The following is a 17,112-nucleotide window of genomic DNA, read 5'->3' as shown; positions in this document are numbered from 1 at the left end:
TTTGGGGGGTTTGGTTGTGTGGGTGGTGGGTTTTACTGTTGGGGGGGGTTGTATTTTTGTACAGGTAAAAGAGCTGATTTATTTGGGGCAATGCCCCACAAACGGCCCTTTTAAGGGCTATTGGTAGTTTATTGTAGGCTAGGGTTTTTTTTTTATTTTGGGGGCTTTTTTATTTGATAGGGCAGATTAGGGAGATTAGGTGTAATAAATTTAAATATTTAAATATCTGATAATTTCTTTTTTTATTTTGTATAATTTAGTGGGGGTTTTTTTTTGTGTAATTTAGGTAATTGTATTTAATTTAGGTCATTTATATAATTGTAGTGTAAGGTTAGGTGTTAGTGTAACTCAGGTTATGTTTTATTTTACAGGTAAATTTGTATTTATTTTAGCTATTTAGTAACTATTCTACCTAGTTTAAATAAATACAAACTTGCATGTAAAATAAAAATAAACCCTAAGCTAGATACAATGTAACTATTAGTTATATTGTAGCTAGCTTAGGGTTTATTTTACAGGTAAGTATTTAGTTTTAAATAGGAATTATTTAGTTATTAATAGTAGGTTTTATTTAGATTTATTTTAATTATATTTAAGTTAGGGGGTGTTAGGGTTAGGGTTAGACTTAGGTTTAGGGGTTAATAACTTTAGTATAGTGGCGGCGATGTTGGGGGTGGCAGATTAGGGGTTGATAACTGTAATGTAGGTTGCGGCGATGTTAGGAGTGGTAAATTAGGGGTTAATAATATTTAACTAGTGTTTGTGATGCGGGAATGCGGCGGTTTAGGGGTTAATTTGTTTATTATAGTGGCAGCAATGTCCGGAGCGGCAGATTAGGGGTTAATAATTTTATTATAGTGTTTTCGATGTGGGAGGGTCTCGGTTTAGGGGTTAATAGGTAGTTTATGGGTATTAGTGTACTTTTTAACACTTTAGTTATAAGTTTTATGCTACAGCTTTGTAGCGTAAAACTCTTAACTACTGACTTTAGAATGCGTTACGAATCTTGCGGGATAGGCTGTAACGCTCACTTTTTGGCCTCCCAGAAAAAGATTGTAATATCGGCGCTATGGAAGTACCATTGAAAAAAGACTTTATGCAAACTAAGGCCTAGATTTGGAGTTTGGCGGTAGCCGTGAAAACCAGCGTTAGAGGCTCCTAACGCTGGTTTTAGGCTAACTCCGGTATTTGGAGTCACTCAAAAAAGGGTCTAACGCTCACTTTTCAGCCGCGACTTTTCCATACCGCAGATCCCCTTACATAAATTGCGTATCCTATCTTTTCAATGGGATTTTTCTAACTCCGGTATTTAGAGTCGTGGCTGAAGTGAGCGTTAGAACTCTAACGACAAAACTCCAGCCGCAGGAAAAAAGTCAGTAGTTAAGAGCTTTCTGGGCTAACGCCGGTTCATAAAGCTCTTGACTACTGTACTCTAAAGTACACTAACACCCATAAACTACCTATGTACCCCTAAACCGAGGTCCCCCCACATCGCCGCCACTCGATTAAAATTTTTTAACCCCTAATCTGCCGACCGCCACCTATGTTATACTTATGTACCCCTAATCTGCTGCCCCTAACACCGCCGACCCCTGTATTATATTTATTAACCCCTAATCTGCCCCCCACAACGTCACCGCCAGCTACCTACAATAATTAACCCCTAATCTGCCGACCGCAAAGCGCCGCCACCTACATTATAGCTATGTACCCCTAATCTGCTGCCCCTAACACCGCCAACCCCTATATTATATTTATTAACCCCTAATCTGCCCCCCTCAACGTCGCCTCCACCTGCCTACACTTATTAACCCCTAATCTGCTGAGCGGACCACACCGCTACTATAATAAAGTTATTAACCCCTAATCCGCCTCACTAACCCTATAATAAATAGTATTAAGCCCTAATCTGCCCTCCCTAACATCGCCGACACCTAACTTCAATTATTAACCCCTAATCTGCCGACTGGAGCTCACCGCTATTCTAATAAATGTATTAACCCCTAAAGCTAAGTCTAACCCTAACACTAACACCCCCCTAAATTAAATATAATTTTAATCTAACGAAATTATTTAACTCTTATTAAATAAATTATTCCTATTTAAAGCTAAATACTTACCTGTAAAATAAATCCTAATATAGCTACAATATAAATTATAATTACATTGTAGCTATTTTAGGATTAATATTTATTTTACAGGTAACTTTGTAATTATTTTAACCATGTACAATAGCTATTAAATAGTTAAGAACTATTTAATAGCTACCTAGTTAAAATAATTACAAAATTACCTGTAAAATAAATCCTAACCTAAGTTACAATTAAACCTAACACTATACTATAATTAAATTAATTAAATAAAATACCTACAATTACCTACAATTAAACCTAACACTACACTATCAATAAATTAATTAAATACAATATCTACAAATAACTACAATGAAATAAATTAACTAAAGTACAAAAAATAAAAAAGAATTAAGTTACAAAAAATAAAAAAATATCTACAAACATAAGAAAAATATTACAACAATTTTAAACTAATTACACCTACTCTAAGCCCCCTAATAAAATAACAAAGACCCCCAAAATAAAAAATGCCCTACCCTATTCTAAATTAATAAAGTTCAAAGCTCTTTTACCTTACCAGCCCTGAACAGGGGCATGCCCCAAGAAGTTCAGCTCTTTTGCCTGTAAAAAAAAAACATACAATACCCCCCCAACATTACAACCCACCACCCGCATACCCCTAATCTAACCCAAACCCCCCTTAAATAAACCTAACACTAAGCCCCTGAAGATCATCCTACCTTGTCTTCACCTCACCAGGTATCACCGATCCGTCCTGGCTCCAAAATCTTCATCCAACCCAAGCGGGGGCTGGCGATCAATCATCCGGTGGCTGAAGAGGTCCAGAAGAGGCTCCAAAGTCTTCATCCTATCCGGGAAGAAGAGGCGATCCGGACCGGCAACCATCTTGATCCAAGCGGCATCTTCTATCTTCATCCGATGACGACCGGCTCCATCCTAAAGACCTCCACCACGGACCCATCTTCATCCGGCGACGTCCAACTGAAGAATGACGGTTCCTTTAAGGGACGTCATCCAAGATGGCGTCCCTCGAATTCCGATTGGCTGATAGGATTCTATCAGCCAATCGGAATTAAGGTAGGAATATTCTGTTTGGCTGATGGAATCAGCCAATCAGAATCAAGTTCAATCCGATTGGCTGATCCAATCAGCCAATCAGATTGAGCTCGCATTCTATTGGCTGTTCCGATCAGCCAATAGAATGCAAGCTCAATCTGATTGGCTGATTGGATCAGCCAATCGGATTGAACTTGATTCTGATTGGCTGATTCCATCAGCCAATCAGAATATTCCTACCTTAATTCCGATTGGCTGATAGAATCCTATCAGCCAATTGGAATTCGAGGGACGCCATCCTGGATGACGTCCCTTAAAGGAACCGTCATTCTTCAGTTGGACGTCGCCGGAAGAAGATGGGTCCGCGGTGGAGGTCTTCAGGATGGAGCCGGTCGTCATCGGATGAAGATAGAAGATGCCGCTTGGATCAAGATGGTTGCCGGTCCAGATCGCCTCTTCTTCCCGGATAGGATGAAGACTTTGGAGCCTCTTCTGGACCTCTTCAGCCACCGGATGATGGATCGCCAGCCCCCGCTTGGGTTGGATGAAGATTTTGGAGCCAGGACGGATCGGTGATACCTGGTGATACCTGGTGAGGTGAAGACAAGGTAGGATGATCTTCAGGGGCTTAGTGTTAGGTTTATTTAAGGGGGGTTTGGGTTAGATTAGGGGTATGTGGGTGGTGGGTTGTAATGTTGGGGGGGTATTGTATGTTTTTTTTTTACAGGCAAAAGAGCTGAACTTCTTGGGGCATGCCCCGCAAAGGGCCCTGTTCAGGGCTGGTAAGGTAAAAGAGCTTTGAACTTTATTAATTTAGAATAGGGTAGGGCATTTTTTATTTTGGGGGTCTTTGTTATTTTATTAGGGGGCTTAGAGTAGGTGTAATTAGTTTAAAATTGTTGTAATATTTTTCTTATGTTTGTAGATATTTTTTTATTATTTGTAAGTTAGTTCTTTTTTATTTTTTGTACTTTAGTTAGTTTATTTCATTGTAGTTATTTGTAGATATTGTATTTAATTAATTTATTGATACTGTAGTGTTAGGTTTAATTGTAGGTAATTGTAGGTATTTTATTTAATTAATTTAATGATTGTATAGTGTTAGGTTTAATTGTAACTTAGGTTAGGATTTATTTTACAGGTAATGTTGTAATTATTTTAACTAGGTAACTATTAAATAGTTCTTAACTATTTAATAGCTATTGTACCTGGTTAAAATAAATACAAAGTTACCTGTAAAATAAATATTAATCCTAAAATAGCTACAATGTAATTATAATTTATTTTGCAGCTATATTAGGATTTATTTTACAGGTAAGTATTTAGCTTTAAATAGGAATAATTTATTTAATAAGAGTTAATTAATTTCGTTAGATTAAAATTATATTTAATTTAGGGGGGTGTTAGTATTAGGGTTAGACTTAGCTTTAGGGGTTAATACATTTACTAGAATAGCGGTGAGCTCCGGTCGGCAGATTAGGGGTTAATAAGTGTAGGCAGGTGGAGGCGACGTTGTGGGGTGCAGATTAGGGGTTAATAAATATAATATAGGGGTCGGCGGTGTTAGGGGCAGCAGATTAGGGGTACATAGGGATAATGTAAGTAGCGGCGGTTTACGGAGCGGCAGATTAGGGGTTAAAAAAAATATGCAGGGGTCAGCGATAGCGGGGGCGGCAGAATAGGGGTTAATAAGTGTAAGGTTAGGGGTGTTTAGACTCGGGGTACATGTTAGAGTGTTAGGTGCAGACGTAGGAAGTGTTTACGCATAGCAAACAATGGGGCTGCGTTAGGAGCTGAACGCGGCTTTTTTGCAGGTGTTAGGTTTTTTTTCAGCTCAAACAGCCCCATTGTTTCCTATGGGGGAATCGTGCACGAGCACGTTTTTGAGGCTGGCCGCGTCCGTAAGCAACTCTGGTATCGAGAGTTGAAGTTGCGTTAAAAATGCTCTACGCTCCTTTTTTGGAGCCTAACGCAGCCTTTATGTGGACTCTCAATACCAGAGTTATTTTTATGGTGCAGCCAGAAAAAAGCCGGCGTTAGCTACGCGGGTCCTTACCGACAAAACTCCAAATCTAGGCCTATGTAAGTTAATTTGCGTTAAGGCCAAAAAAGTTTGTGGTACAGCTGTACCTACAAGACTCGTAATAGCAGCAGTAGTGAAAAAGCAGCGTATAACCCATAACGCTGCTTTTTTACTCATAATGCAAAACTCGTAATCTAGCTGATAGTTTTATATGGATATATATATATATATATATATATATATATATATATATATATATATATATATATAAATAGTAATATTCTCCCATTAATACCTGTTAATTTTCTTTAAATCAACCTAACTGTTTACTTGTTCTTTATGTCCTGTTAAAGTTTTGTTAGCAATTATACAGATATTTAAGTCACTCTAAAGGTCAGTTCTGTATGCCACAGGTGGCAGCCCACCCCACATAAATACAAATATTGAAAAGGCTCTGCAATAGAATTTGCAATCATCCTTTATTACTAATGTAGCATATTTACAAAATGTCTTTAAAACTGTTGAATTTACAGAGCATAGTGTACTGTCAATGATCTGGAATGACTTGAGTAGCTATAATGGATCAGGTTAGTTTTTGCCAGCAAGTCTTACATAGGGGCCTGCATCCCTCCAAAATAAATGTATGATACACTATAATTAGTCTTTACTATGTTTTGTCTTTTTTGTCTTGCATTGTTAGGAGTATCTAAGATTATCAGATGCAAGCTGATCATTTCTCTAATAGCATTTATTCTGCATTCATAGCACCATTGCCCCTATGCTAAGGTTACACATATTTACTATGCTAAACATACAGCCCTATGGTTTAGCAGTACAGGTGAAAAAATCATATTGGCTGATGCAATCAGCCAATAGGATTGAGCTTCAATCCTATTGGCTGAAACAATAAGCCAATAGGATTGAGCTCACATTCTATTAGCTGATTGGAACAGCCAATAGAATGCAAGCTCAATCCTATTGGCTGATTGCATCAGCCAATAGGATTTTTCACCTTTAATTCTGATAGGCTGATAGAATTCTATCAGCCAATTGAAATTCAAGGGACGCCATCTTGGATGACGTCACTTAAAGGAACCTTCATTCGAGAAGAACTGTCAAGAGAAAAGGATGCTCTGCGCCGGATGTCTTGAAGATGGAGCCGCTCCACGCCAGATGGATGAAGATAGAAGATGCCGTCAGGATGAAGACTTCTGCCGGCTTGGATGAAGACTTTGGCCTGCTTGGATAAAGACTTCTGCTTGCTTCGCTGAGGACTTCTGCTGCTTCATTGAGGATGGATGTCGGGTCTTCAAAAACTAAGTGGATCTTCGGGGGGTTTTTTAAGGGTTTATTGGGTGGGTTTTATTTTTTGCTTAGGGTTTGGGCTGAAAAAGAGCTAAAGGCCCTTTTAAGGGCAATGTCCATCCAAATGCCCTTTTCAGGGCAATGGGGAGCTTAGGTTTTTTAGATAAGTTTTTATTTGGGGGGATTTGGTTGTGTGGGTGGTGGTTTTTACTGTTGGGGGTTATTTGTATTTTTTTTTACAGTTAAAAGAGTTGATTTCTTTGGGGCAATGCCCGCAAAAGGCCCTTTTAAGGGCTATTGGTAGTATAGTTTAGGCTAGGGTTTTTTTATTTTGGGGGGGCTTTTTTATTTTGATAGGGCTATTAGATTAGGTGTAATTAGTTTAAATATTTGATCATTTCTTTTTAATTTTGTGTAATTTAGTGGGGTTTTTTGTAATTTATTTAATTGTATTTAATAAATGTAATTTATTTTATTTTACAGGTAAGTTTGCATTTATTTTAACTAGGTAGTTAGTAAATAGTTAATAACTATTTAATAACTAGTCTACCTAGTTAAAATAAATATAAACTTAGCTTTGAAATAAAAATAAAACCCAAGATAGATACAATGTAACTATTAGTTTTATTTTACAGGTAAGTATTAAGTTTTAAATATGAATTATTTAGTTATTAATAGTAGGTTTTATTCAGATTTATTTTAATTACATTAAAGTTAGTGGGTGTTAGGGTTAGGCTTAGGGTTAGAGTTAGGGCTTTATAACTTTAGTATAGTGGCAGTGACGCTGGGGCCGGAAGATTAGGGGTTAATAACTGTAATGTAGGTGACGGCAACATTGGGGGTGGCAGATTACGGGTTAATAAGTATTATGTAGGTGGTGGCAATGTCGGGGGCAGCAGATTAGGGGTGTTTAGACTCTGAGTTTATGTTAGGGTGTTAGGTGTAAACATACATTTTCTTTCCCCACAGGAATCAATGGGGCTGCGTTACAGAGTTTTACGCTCCTTTATTGCAGGTGTTAGGCTTTTTTTCAGCTCTCTCTCACCATTGATGTCTATGGGGAAATCGTGCATGAGCACGTAAAACCAGCTCAAAGCAGCGCTGGTATTGGAGTGCATTATGGAGCTCAATTTTGCTCAACGCTCACATATTGCCTGCTAACGCTGGGTTTTTGCAAACCTGTAATAGCAGCGCTATTACGAGGTGAGCGGTGGAAATATCTTGAAAGTTAGCACCGAGCCGCTCATAACGCAAAACTCATAATCTAGCCAAGGGTTTTTTATTTTTACTTTCTAGTCTAGGATTTTTTGTAGTTATTTTATATTATTTTGGGGGTTGGGCTTACTTGTAATGTAGATGAGGGGTTTTGTAATTTTTTTGCAAAAGAGCGGATCACTTTAGGGCAATGCCTTACATTGCAATTTATTACAGTGTTAGGGTTTGATTTTTGTTTTTGTTTTGGGTGGGTTTTTATTTTATGGGCTATGTAGTTTAGTGTTATGTATAATGGCGTTTTTTGTAACTTATAATTTTATTTTTGTAGCTTAGTGGGTTAGTTTAGGGTGGTTAGGTGTTAGTGCAGTTCTAGTTTGCGTTTGGAGGTTGCGCTTTAGGTCTTAATCTCCTTGATTAGGTGATAATCGTTAGTTAGTATTTAGTAGATCTTAATCTCCTAACCACCCCACCCATACCTGTATGGGGTTGATTAGGTGATTATTTATAGTTATCATTAATTAGGCCTTTATCTCCTAACCAATTGGATTAGGACAGTTTAGGGGTTAATAGTGCATTTATCTACAATGTTTAAAAAATGATGCATTGTTATGCATGAGGCATATTCTTTTAACTATTGTATGTAAATGAATATGTATTCATTTTTTGTGTTTTTTTATTTTAAACATAAAAATATATTTTAAAATGTATATTCATGTTACAAAAGGTATTAGTGTTACAAATGTGTTATTGCATAACAGGCATGCAGTTATGTAATACTATAATTTTAATGCAACCGTTTTTTTAATAAAATAAGTATCTATTTTAAAACTATATTTATATTTACAGTAATAAATGCATCAAGCAAGAATAACTACATTTTTATTTATATATCCAATGCTTAAACTAATATGAATTATACATGACCATGCATTTTATTTCAAAGATTGTATATATAATGTAGTTAGACATTGCAGTGATATTCAATAGTCAATCAGTTATGAATGTATATTGCATAAAGGTTTAAGTAGTGAATATATATTAAAATGTTTTTATTATAGTTTGTTGTGTTAGTTAATGTTATGTTATAGTAGTCAGTAGCATTAAATTATTTTTTTACATAACAGGCATACAGTTATGTAGACCTATACTATTATTTATACTGTCTTTAATTAGAAATAATAAACACAACAAGTAACATTAATTATATTTTAATTTATATGCAAAATTTTAAACATTATGCATTTTGCATAACAATGCTTCATTTTAAATGTTGGATATTTATGTGTAGGGACTTAGCTTCTACAGTTAGTTTTAGGTTATGGCAGATTAGGGGTCCATTTTTAAATGATATGCTTTGTCATGTACAATGCATATTGTTTAAAGTTGTGTAGATATCTTAAAAAGGATTTTATGTTTGCATGTTTGTAGATATCTTAAAAAGGATTTTATGTTTGCTTAACATAAACATAAACATATGTTTTAAAATATATTTTATGTTTGAAATAATAGCAAGCAACTATTAAATCCCTTTTAATATATCTCCAATACTTAAATTAATCTACATTTTAAATGACAATCACTATTTTGTCAAGGAAATGAGGTTAACGCCTGAGTTTTTTGGGTGTTGGGGTGATGCAAACACGACAACTGCTAATCCCATAAAGGGAATCAACACGCCCTCCACCTCTAATTATACTGGTGGCAATGACAGAGGGTCACTCCATTATTACTGATGTTTCTGTGGCAGTAGTGGGGGCTGCCACAGATGTTGTTGTGGATGCTGTGGTGCCTTTGGAAGGAGCAGCTCTGCACATTGAGGGGGCAGGCCCCTTGTTGTCGGGCTTCTTCCTTTGCAAAAACAAATGTATTAGCCATCCCCACATACTCTTTTAGATTTATCTCTCTTATTATAATGGTACTTTTAAAATAATTACAATTTAATCTATTTTTTAAATTTAGATTTAGTGTGTGGAATTGTGAAAAGTGTTACTTCCTTTTACACGCAGAGTAAAAAAGCTTATTCTCTCTAGTCTATTCCTACTATTTCACATTCCAATTTTCTGCACATAACAGAATATGATCTATGTATTTATAAATAAATATTCCTATATATATCTGTAAATATCTATACCTATATATAATCATGTGTATATATACGAAAAAGTAAACTAATTCCAGAAAAATACTTTTTAAATAAAAATATTTGTTTTTAAGTGTTAGACTACAGTCAGACTGACTGCAAGTGCAAAGCCAAACAGTAGATATGAGCATTCTGAGGTTTCATTCACCTCTGAATGTGGAAGAAAGTGGCTCTTCGTGCCGTCCTGCTCAGCTATTTTCATTTCCACATTTATTCTTGTGCAATAGTTTACCTCTAAAAGCGGGCAAAGGCACTAAAATCTGGATTTTCACAGATTTTAGTGCCTTCATCCACATTTGGAGGTGAACAAAACCTCTAAATGCACGTGTCTACCAAATAGTTAAGCTCAGCAATGTAAAAAAAGGTTAACTATAAGTAATAAACTAAACTACCTTTTTTTTCAAATCAAGTCGCTACCTACCTACCTAGCAGCACTAAACGAAACAAAATATATCTACATCTACGTATATGTCTCTAGTTACTAAAGTGTTATTTTTTTAAAATCTTCTAATCTGCTGCTAAAAGTCTCTTCTATTATTAATTTTGTAAAGAAAAACAGACATACAAAAAACTGATGGAGATTAAATACACACAAACAGACTAGGTGATTGTATATTATTCTCTAATGGAAGGCAAAGCCAATATCTCTCTCCAAAAGCTCTGTAACTCTTTGTTAAGATCCACAGTGAAACATGGAAACCAACTGTTTGCAAACAAATCTGACTCTCAGGGCCTCAGGCAATAACTTAACAAACCCCTTTCCACTTCCATCCTTCCCTTGAGAGCTAGAAAAACATCACAGGCTTCTACTGAATGAAAATGGCAATCTATTTGCCTGCTCTTCCTCGCCTAGATTTGGAGTTTGGCGGTAGATGGGGTGCGTTAGCTACGCATGGTTTATGTCTAACGCACAGAGTTTTTTAACGCGGGTATTTAGAGTTGAAAAAAAACCTTCTAATGATACTCCTAACGCGTGTATTTCACACGCGGAATCCTGCCCGCGTTAGACAGTCTCCCATAGAGATCAATGGAAAAGCAAACAAACATGCTTTTTTCACCTAACACTCGATCTCGCGAGAAATACGCACAGCTCAGTCATATGACGCATACCACATAATGCACAACAATAACACGCCGCAAATGTCACAACAACAATCACTAAACAAAGCACATAAGCATTACACATTCAGAAGCTGTGGGAAATTTAATAAAATAAAATACAGGGAATATGCATATTATTTAAGATGCGGAAATACGGAAAATAACAAATAGGAAAAAAAAATAAAAATTCATACACTAGCAAAATATTCGCATTCAAAATTACTATATATTAGGACAAACATACATATACAACACTTCACTAATACCACACCATCGCAAATTAACATTTAAACATAATACTATTGGGGAATGTTATAGAAAACGAGCACTATGACATCATTGCATTCTACACATTCCACAAATACTAACTCGAAATGAGCATGCACAAATTCACACACCTAATACACATTGCACAAATAATAATTACTAATAAAGCACACCTGAACACAATTTACAACGCAAAGCGGTACATCATTAAACATTTACGCAGGGTATATAAGCACCACACAAGCATGGCTTCTTTGACTGTGTTGCTGGTGGGTTTTTGGAGATTGGAGCTTAGAGATTTTGTGCATTATTGTGAGTCAGTTAGTGTTATCGTGAGTGAGTTAGTGGTAGTGTGAGTTATTGAGAGTTAGTGGTATTGTGAGTTAGAGAGTTAGTGGTAGTGTGAGTTAGAGAGTTAGTGGTAGTGTGAGTTAGAGAGTTAGTGGTAGTGTGATAGAGTCAGTTAGTGGTAGTGTGAGTTAGTAAGCGACAGTTGGTTTGGGTGAGTGTGCGAGTGCTTTTTCTGTACACTTAACACATTTATACGCAAACACATTCAATACATACATACACTTATCAATAACACTACATACACTCCATACCCATACCCTCTCATGCTACACTCCATACCCTATTCCCTGTAGTCCCATTCCCTTTCATCCCATTTACTCTTATCCCATACCCCATCCCCATCCCATCCCCTAGTTACATTTAGTTTACATATCCTCCTTTTAGTCTTCTTCTTCATTTTGTTTATTTAAATACTCCTTACCCTCTTTTATTTATATCCCTTTCACACTTTCAGCACTTTTTTCGTCTTTTTAGTTCTTTATTTTGACCCCCTTTCATTTGATCACACTCACTTTTTGTTTGCTTATTTGGGGTTTAGTTTAGGGAAGAGATGGAGAGCAGGCAGGGGAGAGGTAGAGGGGGGAGGAGAGGGAGGGGGAGAGGAACAGGGCAGGAAGGGGGGCAGGAAGGGGGGCAGGAAGCAGGGGTGGAAGCGGTGGGTGGACCCAGCCACTTGGTTCAAGATGAACAAGTGGCTGGGCTCAGTGGCGGACAGAGTAGGGCTTCACAGTCCGGGAAACAGAGGGCATCGTCACAGGGGAAGGCCAAGGCGACTAGGGAGGCAAGGTTTTCTATGGAGGAGAAGGAGGCCCTCGTAGAAGCCTATATGGCCAGGAATAGGAGGCTGCAGCATCAGAAGACCACCCCGACTGAGAAGAGGAGGCTCTGGCAGGAGATAAGGAATGCAGTCAATGCAGTGGGTGGCTGGAACAGAGATATGGACTCTATTAAACATCGCTACCGGGACTGCAAGATGGATCTTAAGAAAAAGTTAAGCCGGGAGTCCCAATATGCCGCAGGAACCGGTGGCTGCCCTGCACTGGAAATCGATTACTGCCGATGGGAGGAAATGTTGCGTCCCAGCATCTCCGAGGTGGATATAGTCGGTATCGGAGGAATTGATACCGGGAACCTGCCATTCTCATCTGACGGTAAGCTCATTTAAGAATAAATTAACATACGAATGTATTTCAAGGGACACTAAACGCAAACCTTTCCTTTCATGATTAAGGTAGAGAATACAATTTTAAACAACATTCCAATTTACTTATATTACCTAATTTGCTTCATTCTTTAGATATACTTTAATGAAGAAATAGCCATGCACACGGTGAACCAATCACAGGAGGCAGCTATATGCAGCTACCAATCAGCAGCTTCTAAGCATATCTAGATATGCTTTTCAGCAAAGAATATCCAGAAAATGAAGCAAATTAGATAAGAAAAGTAAATTAGAAAGTTGATTATAATTGTATGCTTCTAAATCATGAAAGATAAAACATTGGGTTTCATATCCCTTTAAGGATCAGATTAATGCTATTACGTTGTTTACACGCATTCACAATTACTTTGCGGTTACATTAGTATCTAGGCTATAGGTTAGGTGTGCATTTAAAACAAACGCTAAAACATTCAGATTGACCAGAGATATCACAAACACGGTTTAGAAAATGTGGAAATCGTATTGATTGTTAGATTTCAAAGTGGATTAATGAGGCTGCATTTGTAATTGTATCGTAAGCTAAGTAATTTAAAGCTTTATTTTGAAATATGCTAATATATACATTTATTTCTTTTTCAAATATACAGAGTCTGGGGAGGAGGCAGCACAGCAACTACAGGCTCCTCCTTTTACCCGGGATGAGAGGGGTGGGGATGAATCTCCACCTCGAAGGGAAGAGGCCCCCCTTGACGAAGAGGCCCCCCTTGACGAAGAGGCCCCCTTTGATGAAGAGGCCCTGGAAGCAGAGTAAGAGGCCGTGGAAGCAGAGGCCCCTCAAGGACCAGCAGGCCGCCGTGCACCAGCAGGCCCCCGTGCACGGGCACCCCGCCGTGCACAACAAGAGGAAATAGCGGAGGTGCGGGTTCTACTAGACTACATTGACCAGATGCGTAACTCCCGGATCCAAAATATAGAAGGCAGAAATAGAATTATTGAAGGCCAAAACAAAATCATTAAAGGCCAAACCCAAATCATACACCTCCTTACTCGAATCGAAGAAGGCCAAAACAGAACCTTTCGACTCCAACAAGAGATGTTTAATTTCTTCCGGAAGGCGCATGCTGGTCTGCCTCCTGCTGGTCCTCCTGCTCCTGGGCCATCATCTGCTGGGCCTCCTGCTCCTGGGCCGCCATCTGCTGGGCCTCCTGCTCCTGGGCCGCCACCTGCTGGGCCTCCTGCTCCTGGGCCGCCATCTGCTGGGCCTCCTGCTCCTGGGCCTCCTGCTCCTGGGCCGTCATCTGCTGGGCCTCCTGCTGCTGGGCCTCCTGCCGGTACATCTGCTCCTGCTGGTCCATCTGCTCCTGCCGGGCCATCTGCTCCTGCCGGGCCATCTTCTCCTGCCGGGCCATCTCCTCCTGCCGGGCCATCTCCTCCTCCTCACCTTGGTCATCCCAGTACTCTTCCTTCCACTCTTCCCACAACATCTCCAATGAGAACTCGTCGGAGTCGGCAGTTGACCCTCCCAGAGCCTCAGCCCTGTGGGAAGAGGGGAAGGAAGAGGAAGGAAGTATTTGTTTTCATGTTTAATTATTTTTTATTTAATGTGTAATGGATAGGTATGTGATGATGTGGTTTTCATACACTTGTGGACCACACTCTGTATATAATCTACTTCTATGGGACCTGGTCCATGGAGGCAGATTGTTTGCAGAGTGTGGGTTATAAGTGTGTGAAAACCACATCATCACATACCTATCCTTGTTCATGATATTGATTGGTTTCTGTGATGTGATGTCCAAACTGTTTCCCGAATCGCAAACAAAATTACCACTACAATTATCCATGATGGCATATTACTGTTTGAATGCCAATAACACAGCTTAAAGGGACAGTCAGATCATTATTGATTACAAAGAAAACACTGTATTACGCATTATCAAGTTTGAAACAACAAAACATGGAGAAATATGTGTGACTTATGTGCTTACCCTTGTATCTATGCCTATGAAAAATGACCACTTATTTGTTGTTCTGACCTAACAACATTTTAGACAATCAATGATCAATACATGGTAAATATGCTGTATGAGCTCAAGGTTTTATATATACAAATGCTATCAAAATGCCCTCTAGAGGTCAAATTGCATTCTGATTACATGCACTCTTCAAGCTCTAAGAAATGAGCACACGAACCTCATAGGTTTAGCTAGCAAATAAAAATAAACACAGAAAAATGATTAATTGGTGAGAAACCTTTGATATCATTGATATAACAAAATTGTCTTTTTTAATAATGCAAAACATTATTTGTTTTCTAGACTGTTCCTTTAACAAAATTACATATGCTAACATATAATATTTGGTGATTGTTGGTATATCTACATGTACTTGTTCAAACAAGAAATATTGAAAAAAGATTTATATTGACGTGTTAAATAAAGTCTATTTTCTTAAAGAGACATTATTGTGTAATTTTTTTTTACAAAGACATTTGTTTTAACAATGAATATGGTTTAAAATCCTTTTAGGAGTGAAAAAAAAATATGCTAACAATAATATATTTGGAGATTAACCAATGTGGAACTCATACATGATACAAAAATCAACATTTGCATTAAAGGGACAGTATACAATCTTTTTAACAGAACTGCCTGTAATAGACACTACTAGAAACAACAAGATTAACATATACTGATATCAAAATCAATATTAAAAAGCTTTAAACACTTTCAAAGAACATCGGGTTATCTCTATTGAAAAGATAGATGGAAACCCCATTACAACCGTAAAACAAGACAATACCCCATCATTAACATATGAAAAGACCCTTTACACAAACAGGAGAAAGCTGGAGATGGTACTCACATGAAACTTTGAGGCTTGGCGAGGAGTCTGAAAATTACTTCAATTTTATTTGAACAGAAGCAAAAGTAGACGTGTATTTGGTAAACAATGGACTATATAACTAGAGACAAAATAAAATATTTTGGTTTTTAATGTGAGTGTCTAATGAACCTTTAATAAAATATACGACAAAATTACATTTAGAAGAAGTCGGCATCATATATTTAGCATATGATAAAGATAAATGCATATTGATTACTTTATTATAATACAATAGCGCATATTTATGAATTAGATATCTTTAACATTAAACACAACAGTCATTTTTCATAAAAAGGAACATTTTGTTGACAAACATATTAAACAAGATGGACTATAGAGATTTGCACTTGCCACAAAATATCTTATGCATGAAAACATTTTGCTTTCATTCGTTTATTCAACCAGACATCCAGCAAAAGAGAATGTGGTGGTCTTTATCAGCTATGGGTTAACAATGTAACATGATGCACACAATCCATATTCGCCATGGTTTTAAACTTGTCTTCTCATTCACAAACGTGTGTAACGTGCACAAACAAATATTGCGGGACTACGTAATACAATCAGACGTTTTTTTACACCTTTGCATGTGACGTCTTAATTAACATGGCGCTTCCTTGATCACGTAAGAACGCAATCTAATAAAAGGCGCATTCTTGATCACGTAAGAACGCAATCCAATAAAAGGCGCATCCTTGATCGCGTAAAAACGTCAGTCAATACAAGGAATCATTGGACAGCCTGGCAGGTGACGCCTTAAGCAACATGGTGCATCCGAGATCGCTGAAAAACCGCAGCCAATACAAGGACTCAGTTGACAGCTTGGCATATCAATAAGAAACGTATTTATATTTTAGTAACTAGTATGTGTCTATATTGCTATCTAGGAATGTCACGATAGATAACGAAATACTGTGATCTATAAAATAGAATACATTATGGAAAATAAGGAGATAGTTCATTAGAAGCAGAGGATTTATAACTAAACTATTTAGCAAGCAGCATGTTTTAATTACAAATTAAATCAATATTGGTTACACGATTATGTACGACATTGCAATTTGAAATATATTGTTATAATAAATGTAAATATTTGGATTTTTGTGTTTCCTGTCCCTTTAAAAGAAAATTAATGCTAGGAGATGCATTAGTAAAATAGGGATGTGTTAGATATTATATGTTAAAGGAACAGTCATCCCCAGAAATTGAATTTTAAAAAATATAGCTAATCCCTTTATTACACATTACTCATTTTTGAACAACAAACACAGTTATATATTAATATACATTTTACTTCTGTTATTATCTTGTATCTAAGCTTCTGATGACTGCACCATTATTTAGGTTCTTTTGACAGACATGCAGTTAAGCCAATCAATGCTCACTCCTAGGCAACTTTATGTGCATGATCTCAATGTTATCTATATGAAACATGTGAACTAATGCCTTATAGTAGTCAATATTTTTACAACATTAGAGGCAGTCTTCAAGGTCAAAGAACTTAGCATAC

Source organism: Bombina bombina, chromosome 4 (genome assembly GCF_027579735.1).
Source record: "Bombina bombina isolate aBomBom1 chromosome 4, aBomBom1.pri, whole genome shotgun sequence".
Taxonomy (NCBI): Eukaryota; Metazoa; Chordata; class Amphibia; order Anura; family Bombinatoridae; genus Bombina; species Bombina bombina.
The sequence above is the reverse complement of the archived record's forward strand: the minus strand, read 5'-3'. Positions refer to the sequence as shown.